Source organism: Staurois parvus, unplaced genomic scaffold (genome assembly GCF_062004578.1).
Source record: "Staurois parvus isolate SC_StPar_1 unplaced genomic scaffold, SC_StPar_1.0 ptg000207l, whole genome shotgun sequence".
In the NCBI taxonomy this organism is placed as follows: domain Eukaryota; kingdom Metazoa; phylum Chordata; class Amphibia; order Anura; family Ranidae; genus Staurois; species Staurois parvus.
Genome location: NW_028318003.1, coordinates 6,910,122 through 6,921,043, shown reverse-complemented (window position 1 = coordinate 6,921,043; position 10,922 = coordinate 6,910,122). Strand labels below are relative to the sequence as shown.

Below are 10,922 nucleotides of genomic sequence, written 5' to 3'. Positions count from 1 at the left end.
CACGTCAGTGCCATTTACCAGTGCTAGTGTCTGGGATAAGGCCATGATTCTAATTGTCATCCTTTCTTGCAGACTCTGCAGGGCCAATGTAATTATCTAGAAAAGGCCATTTAAAAATAGCTTGTTTTGTTTTCAATATATCTACTTCAAAAGGGCTCTTTAGATATGCAGTGAGGATGGTCATAAGTCCAGGAATGCATAATTTGCCCATAAGGCCAGGAACAATATTATATCAAATGTCCCCTCCAAAAAAGAATGCACTAGTGAAGGGGCAGAGTTATGCTAAATACAGTGGATGGGTAAAATGTCCGATCCTGGATGAGAATTGATGGATGAGATTGTTCCACCAATCAGGATGGCCCTATATGAGAGAGAAGTATTTTAGTTCGGGTTTTGAAAACCAGAGAAGATCTGAAGATAGTCATAGGGGCCCCCCCATGATATACAACTAAATAGACATCTTTGACATTTGTGTGTGTATACAGGCCTGTCTTATGGGTTGTACATTTTGTTTGTGTATTAATATGTTACAATTTTTCAATAGTTAAAATTTCCAAATTCTAAAACAACAAAAAAAAAAAAAATTTAGTATATAAAAAGGAAAAAATAAATGTACAGTGTATAACGGTACGTTTACTTCGGGACCGATTATAGTGGAGTTACTCATAATTATATACAATTATACATTGGGGGGGTTTGGGGAGGAATGAAATCCTCTATTATTAAAGAGTGTCTGTTTGTCAATAGTATTGTGGTCTAATATTGGAGAACCGATAAAATTCTCAGACCAAAAAGAAGCATGAAGCCCAGCAATACTAGGTTTCTATTTAGCAGATTTTTAGCCTGCCTAGATAATTCCCTAGATTAGCCTTCAAATACCAGTGTACAAAAACAGGATGTCATTGTTTGGAAAAATTCCAGAATTTGACATTGAGTGTCCCATGAAGTTTTGCCAGCAGTTAAGAAACTGGTTTGTAGAACTAAAGGCTTGAGTTACCGTAACCAATTTTTGTATGTACTTTAAAGATTTTAGCTCTTTTCACAGAAGTTACTTTGGGAACATTGGGTGGTGTCCAAGATTTTAGCATGGTTCTACAAGCTGTCACACACAGACCATGCTGGGATCATATATTTGGTTTTGGAGGATCCTAATGGAGAATAAAGATATCCACTAGACAGATTTTGGGATCCTTGTTATAGAACGTAATTTCAGATCTGGTCTCAGAAGGCAGATAAGTGGGTTGTAAAGTGCCACACCAGGAGCAGATTAAAACTGATGGATCAGATTTATCAATCTGGAAGGGCATGAAAGCACACAGTGTCACAGATCCAACCCACTCACCCACAGCAACTAGCTAACCAAGGCACGCACGTGCAGCCATGACTTGGGGTAAAAAAGGGAATAAGGGACACATACATAAGACCGGCCGTGATATACTTTCACAGCCTGCACTACCACTAGAGGGAGACTCCAGTCCAATCCAGCTGGCCGACCACACACACAGGCAGATACGATCTGGTGCACTAATTAGGGTTGAGGAGCAGCCTAGCGATCGACACACCCTTCTAGGATTCCTCCAGCTATCCTATAAGCCAGAACCCTGGTGTTAATCACTCTTCCACTGTCCACACAACCCCACACCACAAACCGTAGCTTTCCACCACCCAACAGTTTTTGACTGGGACACACACACACACACCTTACAATCTGCCAACACGCAGTGCAATTGCATACAGATTGGCAATTAACTTGACCGAGCATATAAAGACACTAAAAAAATACAATACAATCTAATCTCTCTGGAGATATGAGCCCAAGCTTAAGTTCCCAGAAGCAGGGGCGGACTGATAACTCATGGGGCCCCAGGTTAATAGGGGATCATGGGGCCCCTGTGTCCTTGCCCAAACTCAAAAAAGCCTATGAAGAAGGTACCAGGGGCATCTCATGGGGCCCCCTACTGACCCCGGGCCCTTGGACAGCACCAGAGTTTCCAAATGGTCAATCCGCCCCTGCCCAGAAGTCACTTATTAAATTTTAGGATTTGATATCCCGAAAGTGGGCAGTGCATAAAATATGTACAAAGTATAAAAAGTTACAGAAAATACAAAAAAGTACAAGACACAATTGACTATTCACTATAAAAAGGGAATAAAAAACACAAATAAAACTTTTACCAAGATTTATCCTGTGACTGGAGCAAGTCAGAGAAAGTCCGCAATCTGTCAGTCAATAGGACTGGCTCCATACGAATCACCAAGTCAGGGATAGAATTTCTGACACCTGCACATCAGTCACAATCACGCACCATATAACCATTTTATATGTTTCTCTGGGACCCCACATAGGCCACAAATACAGTTTTACATGCAGATGTAGCCTACAGAGTGTCCAATCAGAAGGAAGTATTTTCATCTCTCAGCAACTAATATTTTAGCTTTTATAAGAGATGAAACATATTCCTTTGATCTGCGGATATAATTTGTAGCTCCAAGACAGAACGGAGCCCTCCTTGTCTCCTGCAGCTGAAATGACTGGCGTCCCTCTTTCAAACCTCAAGAAGGTGGCAAAATCTATATATCTGAGAAATCCTATTGGCACCCAGGTGCTAATTGGTGATCTGTCTCTGACTGAACTCTGAACACATCTTCTATTATAACATGGAATGCTAAATCTACATTGTCATATTTTCTACAGGTCACATCTCAACTACTCAAATCTTACATGTACGTTACACACAGTGTAGTTTAAATTGGGTCTCCCTTCAGTTTTCACTGTTGATTAAACTGCAAATCGTATGATTGCCTCCACAGAATTTATTATTTAAATCCTCATCCAGAAAGTTGTTCATCCACCCTTTCAGTAGCAAGTGTCTATAGTGTGGTTAATTGATAATTCAGTGGGGAATAAAGATCACATAATTAATATCGGTTTCTTAATTGCATGATCATGGGATTACTGGAAAGGCAATATAGCAGGACTATATTTACATTAGATTGCAGCATCTGATCGTATGGTAGATTCAATTCTGATAGTTCAAGAATTTTACAATTTAAAATTCAGAGATGGTAAATGGACATCACTGTTTGTGTAACCAATTAGGAAATCAGGTGAGCATATACCTGGACGCAAAGTGACAAAGGTGAGAGGAAATCCTCATTTTCTTCTCTCACAAAACCTTGGGAAGTGTGCGATTACCAAACAAACTTCTTGAGAGATGTCACAATAGCTATTGAATACTGAGGTTCAACTCCGGTCCAGCCCGTTTACCCTAATTACCCAACAATGGATGAGGTTCTCCTTCACATTTCCTTGAACTGTGCATTCAGCACAAGGTGAAACCTGGGTCATTTAAAAAATACAAAGAAAAATGTGGTTTATATCAATTTAAATATTATCAAGGGTATATTTCCACACACCGAAATCTATTCAACAAAGTTGGGTACTGCATCCCACTCAACTGAAGTTTGAAATGATAAAATATAAGATGATTTGTGAGTTGGGTAATTTCTATATTTCCAAAGGAAATCAACCATTCCAATACAGTTCATATCAGAAAAATGAGAAACCAAATGTATTCACATCTTTCTATGTTCCTTATCCAAGAGTTAGTAGTGAAATCATCTATACTTATATAGGATATATATTTGATCCATAAGGACATACTGTTGATATCAAAGAGTGAGTCATCATTAAGACCACCAATTTATTTGTAATACCTGACTGTCCCCAGTGGGCAGGTTAGGAACATCTCTAGGTACACAAACTGTTCAACCGTCCAATCAACATCAGTCTGTTGGGCGGTCCCTCAGAACAAAGGACTTGTATGGTATAAAAGGCCAGACATCTCAAAGTAAAAAGGACAATCCATTTTTCCATCAATCTAGAATTCTAAAATCCACAATCCATCACCTTCCAATCTGCTAAAACTTCTGAAACAGCTTCTACGACTGCTATAACTTCTAAGCTCTTATCTACCCTGTTGCTACTATATACTGCACTATACCTCACTTGCTACCTGCGGCCATTTTGCTGAGAACTTCCAGCTGCCATTTTGAAGGAAAAGATTTCCACCAGAGACGTCGATACTCAGTTAAATTCTGGTGCCCGACTGCCCAGAAATACTTTTCCCCAACTGCGTCCCACTGGGGAGACCTCAAAATCAAGATTCTGGGAGTGGTGAGACTGTGCTAGAGTATTGTAATTTTCTTTGACATTTCAAAACTAAGAGTTATAACATTGTATTGTGTGGGTAGGAATGTATTAAGGTCCTCTGAATTATCATCAACCTCAATACCAATACTCAAACTGTTATAGTTATATACTGCATATTAACCAATTTGTAGTGTTGTGCCCACTATCAGAGATATTTTCTTATTTCCCTATGGCAACGAGAAATGAAAAATATCTGAAGCACTATATGTTGCTCCTAACCTCCCAAAATTGTTTTTTTATTTGAACTCATTGTATGATCCCGTAAAGATTAGCACTATCTATCTATATCTTTGATTGTGTGCACAAATATATTCATCACCAGTATTTTGTGTGTATATTATATATATTTTTTTTGTAAACAACATTTATTTATCAAAAAGGCAAATTGTGTATATATGGTACAAAATCATATTGGTGAAAACTCAAGGTAAATTATTAAGTGGTGATCAAATTAAGGTGTCCAAATTATTGGTTCATTAAATATTTGCTGTATTTTAAACGGCTGGAGGCACTGCAATATTTTGTTTAAGGGAGAGGACACCGCCCTACGTATTTTAATAAATTCTTACATAAAAACCACCACAACACTGGTGTCCCTTAAGGGTTGATCGTTTTGCAGCTCGGTAGGTAAAATTTTGGGATTACAAAAGAAAGAAAAAAAAGTGTTAAGTTCCAAGGAGACCATTTCTCCTAATACTGTATTAGAATTTTCCAGAATACAATCTATACTAATAGTCAATAGGCAGGCTAGGATATGAAAGGTCTTTTAGAACTTTGTTTTTGTGACAAAAAGGTTCTTGTTTTAATATTTGATATCAATATGTCTAAGTAAAAGTGGAATAGTCTGTAGTGGGTATAAAAGTTTAGCAAAAAAGACCATTTTGAAAAGATGGCACTTTCCAAATAGTAATATAGGCGACTCATCCATGTTTCCAACTCAGACAAAATTTTAGAAATAAGCAAAAAGGATAGTTTAAGAAATCATAGTGAAGGATCTCTTCCTATTTTTATCCCTAAATATGTAGAGATGCAATTTTAGAATGGAGAGATAAGGTCACACTTCAGTTGTTTTGAACCCTGCACAGCCCTTAAAAAAAGGTATTAAAAAAGATAATCTTGTAGTATGGGCATTTTATGGGGTTCGAGGTAAAAATCAAAATGTTATACGCAAATAAGCAGACCTGAGTTCTGAATTGCCTTTTTTAATGCCAGATAAGGTAGAAGTAATTTATAAATCTAGATAAAAAGGTTCAATGGCTATATTAATACAATGGAGCCTGTATAACCCATCTTGTTCCATGCCAAACAAATATTTTAAATTGACATCAAATGCCTATTCGCTATGCCAAAGTAATATCTGGATATGTTTTGACATGATCAAGAGCTAGGATTACTTGTCAGATGTCGCCGATCTCCCCTTCTACAAATCCTGCCTGGGCCTGAAGAATTATCGTGGGTACAATTTCTGCTAGTCAAAAGGCCACTATTTTTGAAAATCTTTACATCAACATAAGCAAAAAAAAAAAAAAAAATAGGCCTATAAGAGCCTGCCAAATTTGGGTCTTTATTTTTGCCATTAATTTGTGTTAATCTCCCTGGGGTTGGACATATCTGGGTCCTGTGTCGCTTCTCGGCCTTTTGGCTAAGATCAAGTGTAGTATCTGTTCTTATCAGTGTCCAGTGGGGGTGCTCCCGGCCATTCTAGCTTTGCGGGGATGGCTGTTGTATAGTACCCTCACTGGTATGATGGGGGTCCGGAAGGCTAGTACCGGAGGGACAGAAACCGGGGAGCGCCAAGATGCGTTCTGGGGCCCTGGGAGCAATTCCTCCGGGAACACTGGAAAGACCCAGTACCTCCTGATTTGGACGGATCTACCTTGGTCTGGCCAGGGGCTGAGGAGGCAGAAAGTCCGCAAACTCTGTGCCCCCCGAGTAGACGCTCTTAGGGGTGCCACTAGTAACACCTGGGTGTGGGACCCCACTGTGTGAACATGGCACATGGTCACTGTTTTTACATTCTTTTTGCACAGCGCCCTAAGGACCAGGCCTTTTGGCTAGGACCAGGGCAATTTTTGCTACGGGCCTCAGGGCCTGGTCTGTGCACAATTTGGCACGGAACCACTTTTTTATTTTCTATTTATTTAATTTATTTCACCTCCCAGGTTTGTCACTTTTTTCTTTTGCTTATGTGGGTGTTTTCACGGATGGAGGGTGTGAGTCCTCGGACCTACCCTGAAGTCTAGGGGGAGGATGTGTGGCCTTTTGGTTCCTTCCTCCCCTGATCCCTAGGGGGCTTTTCTTCGGGAGAGCCCCCTGACCAAGTACTGTGTGTCTGGCTTCGGCTGGACACAAGGAACGGTGGTCCACCAGGCCTTTTGGCCAGGAGGACCAATTGGGAACCTTGTCCCAGTCAGGAGCTTCGTGCCCCGGAGGATCAGGGTAAGCGTTCCAAGCCCCTTTAGGGGTAGGACACAGCACACCCCTAAGTGCACTTTTTCGTGTGGCGTTTTGCACTTGCACTTTTTTTGTGATACACTTACGGGTTTTTACGTTTATAGTTGCACGTTTGCGGACTTAAAAAAATATATATATATCTGTGTTGACCCCCTGGAATGGTCATTTTGGATCCCAGGCTGTGTAAGCTATGCAGTCTGTATTAATATAGCTCAAAAAAATTTTTTTTTTTTTTTTTTTTTTTTTTAAATAGCAGCCACGCCTTCTGTCATACAGCCCTGAAGAAGCTGCAACAAAAGCGAAATGTGTTGACCATGAGAACTAGACCAAAGCGTCATTATAGATGTGTTTTGTACCATTTACAGTTGTGTATTCATGTTCTGTACTTAGAGGGGATTCCCATATTGACTAATCTGTTAAAACAGGTTTATAGCTTTATAGATTTAATCTTTCTAAATTTTTTATCAAGTATACAATTATTTAGTTTACTTCCTGCTGTGCCCCTAAAGTGCACCATACAAGAAATCTTGTTCGTTTGTTATTCTCTATGACCTAGTATAAGGTAGCACAGAGAAAAGGATTTTGGAAAACAAAATAAATTCACAGGAATGGCAAAATTAATGCAGCACTGGTGTGCTAGTCTTACAGACAGGCAGGGCATGTAAAACTAGTAAACACTGCACTGAGGTGTAGGATCATAGGAAGACAAATTTTTAAGCTCAGCATGCAACTACTGCTAAAATAAGGAGCTCAGACATATGTACAGTATAAGAACACTAAGGTGCACAGGAGACCAAGGGAATGCAGGTACACCGCATAAAGTTTAGGTCCATCAGGAGTCTAGGACAGGTAGGAGACCTATGGGTACAATCTGGGAGAAAACACACCATGCCCACATATACAGCAGAGGTGAGGGCCCTTAAAAGGGCCAAGGCGCAGAGTCTAAGGAACCACCTGGTCTTCTCCAGAGCTCCTGAAGGTGGAGATGGGTTGCGCTGCAGATGGTCCCCAGGTTGCGGTTCTCAGACTCACCCAAGCCAAGGCAGCCAATGCAAGAGGAAGGCCAATAAACTGATCAGAATCCCTTGCAGTGCTTAGGCACAGGGATCACCAGGCAGTAGGGAGTACTCGCTTTTACAATGAGGCTTGAGATAGGAGCCATCTTGCTGGAACTCAGTAATAATTTGTGATTTACACTTAAAGACAGCTGGTAACCTTGTTATATAAAGTGATGAATTTATGTGTAGTTCCAGTCTGTTGAGGATATATTTGAGACCACTGCTCAGGACAGGGGGTCACTCACATTATCTTGATTATACAGAGCTGTATTTGCCTTTTTCTGTGTAAGTGCAAGGGCATTTGGCATCAGAGGAAGTCCTGGTAACCAGCCCTGGGGGACCTCTACCTTCATATGTGATATTATTCATGGGCAATTTTACATCAGATCTACTATCAAGTTGTGTGTCCTACAGTGTGCCAGGGAGCTTCTATCAACGCAAATTAAGACCCATTTAGTAGGTCATTGAACTGTGGTAAGCCTCCATACATTTATTTTTGGTGATGATTTGATGTCTCAGTAAAGAGTGGGATCACATGGACCGAGTTATGCATTTATCCAAATTTTTAAAATTTGGCCTCTTGTTACATATGCCTAGATAAAAACATACAAGTCCCTTTAATTGGATGAGAATGAGCAAGGTTTTAAACTAAAGTAGTAACAGATGTAAATTGTGTCCAAATTGGTAACTTTAGACCTAATAATTGATGTTTTAAGTTTATATTTTCTTAATATTCCTATGGAATGTATGAGGGGGTGCTGATGAGTATTGTGGCTTACCCAAGAAAAATAATTGGGTTAGGAAGCTGTAAATTGCAGGGTGTACCGACCAATTTGTCTATATTAAAGTTGGGGGAAAAAAAACCCACACACTACCTATGAATAATATATAGGTCCAACGTGAACATGGCAGCACCTCCAGAAAAGTTCAATTTGGAAGAGCATAGTGTAGTGACTTTTGGGGGACTATTCATTAAAAATATGATTTCCAAAATTAAGAAACCCAGCTGTCTGTGAGGGGTTAACCTTTCTTGGTTAGAATTCAAATGACCTTCTAGTGAATCACACACACAATGAGTGGAAGAGACTTGTTCCAGAGACCATATACTATTGAAATGCCTACAGGTGATCAAACAAAGTCCCAGGAAAGATAATGGTGGGATCTGATGTTGGTTACTCTAAGACCTGGCAAAAGTATGTTTTCTAAACAATTGCCATTGTCTGAAAAAACTAGGAGGAGATTTCACCTGCAAGAAAGTTAATTATAAAATCAAACCCTACTATATGGACTCCAAACAGTGAGTCATCACACCTACCTAAAACAACAATGGTGAGAGGAGACTTGTAGGTCTGAGAAGATTAAATAAAACCTTGGAGAGTGTGATGAACCAACAGACATCTTGGGCTGGCACAATATACCATTGTCCACCAAGGTTCAAAGTAGAACTGGCTGTTTACCTTAACTCACGCACAATCAACAGGTAAACAGAGGGTTTCCTACTCATGAAAACTTAATTCCTAAAACCAAAAAGGTTAAACTTAGGACATATGAAGCCAAGAAGTTGATATCTACCCACAAAGACATTATAAAAAGACATATTAACACTTTTATCAAAGGAAAATATATGCAGCAGAGTTGGGGATTGCATACCACTAAATTAAGTATGAAATGGTGAAAAGTAAGATATTTTGTGAATTGGTATCAGTTGTATGTTTCCATCAGAAAGCAAATGTTTCACACAAGTTTGAATCTCAGAGAAATGAAAAACTGAATGCACATATATCTTTCTATGGTTTTTATGCAAGAATGAGTAGCAAAATTAACTACATTTGGATAAGATAGATAGATATATATATCTATCTAATACCCAAAGTTACCTTGGTTTCCAATCAAGGCATGAGTCATCATTAATACTCAAATTGTTTTGTGATCCCTGACTGCCCCCCAGTGGACAGGTGAGAGATCTTATGTACACACTTCTCGACCGCCCAATCAAAAAGCCTGTTGGGAGGGTCTGTTAAAACAAAGGATTGGATGGTATAAAAAAAAAAAAAAAAAAGCCATGCACCTCACATAAGGATGCTAAAAAGAAAAAAACCAACCGACAAGGAGAATTTGAAGAGCTGAAATTTGTCCCATCTGAAGAACTACTTCTCAATCTTTTAATACTACTTCTAAAATCTTCTAAAAGCTGCTTCAATTTTTTTTTTTTTTTTTTTTTTTAAACTTCTCCTAAACTTCTACACTTTTTCTAAACACTGCAACATCTCTCACTTGCTCCCTGCGGCCATTCTTCTGAAGGAGTTTCAACTGCCACTGGGGAGGCCTCATAATCCAGGTTCTGGGTGTGGTGAGACTGCTAAGAGTTGATATTGTATTTTAGATTTCCTCTCTTGCATAGATTGATAATAATTGTATTGGGTGTTTAGTATATAGATATATACATAATTACTGCTAAAAAATTATTTGGTGTAATATTGAAATTATAGATATTGCATAATTCATAGTTGGTTTATAGTGCAATTTATCAGGGAATATTTTCTCACATTTCTATGGCCACGTTTTGTGAGAAATGATCTCTGAAGTACTATAAATTACCACTTATCACTAAATTTGATTTTAATCTTTCCTATTATCTATATTTGTGTTTGAGCATATAGAATTGGTATATTATATTTTGATTGTGTGTACCAGTATCCATTCATCACCAGTCTTTTGGCGTTTGTATTAATTTATATAATTTTTGTATATAAATCTATTTATTATAAAGGCAATTTTTTTTGTATATGGTACGAAATCATACAAGCTATCCATGACATGATCATGGAGGACCACCAAATATCAACCAACAGTATTGCTACATATCTGAGAATACCACAAGAGAGTTGGTGCCATTATCCACAACAACTTCGAAATGAGAAAGCTTGCAGCAAAGTGGATCCCAAACCTTTTGACAACTGAAGAGGAAACGTGTTGAGACAGTGGCTGTTTTGGAACGTTTTGCAAAAAAAAAAAAAAAAGCTATGTGGCAGAAAACACTGCACATCACCCTGAACACAACATCCCCATCATGAAACAGTGGTGGTAGCACCTTGTTGTGGGGATGCTTTTCTTCAGCAGGGACAGGGAAGCTGCTCAGAGATGGGAAGATGGATAGAGCCAGATACAGGGCAAAATCTTAGAAGAAAACCTGTTAA

General features: G+C 38.9%; 1 pseudogene; it reads left to right on the top strand.

The window, feature by feature from the left end:
* Positions 1 to 5,835: 5,835 nt before the first annotated feature.
* Positions 5,836 to 5,951, top strand: LOC149461255 (U2 spliceosomal RNA; annotated as a pseudogene).
* The last annotated feature ends 4,971 nt before the right edge of the window (positions 5,952 to 10,922 follow it).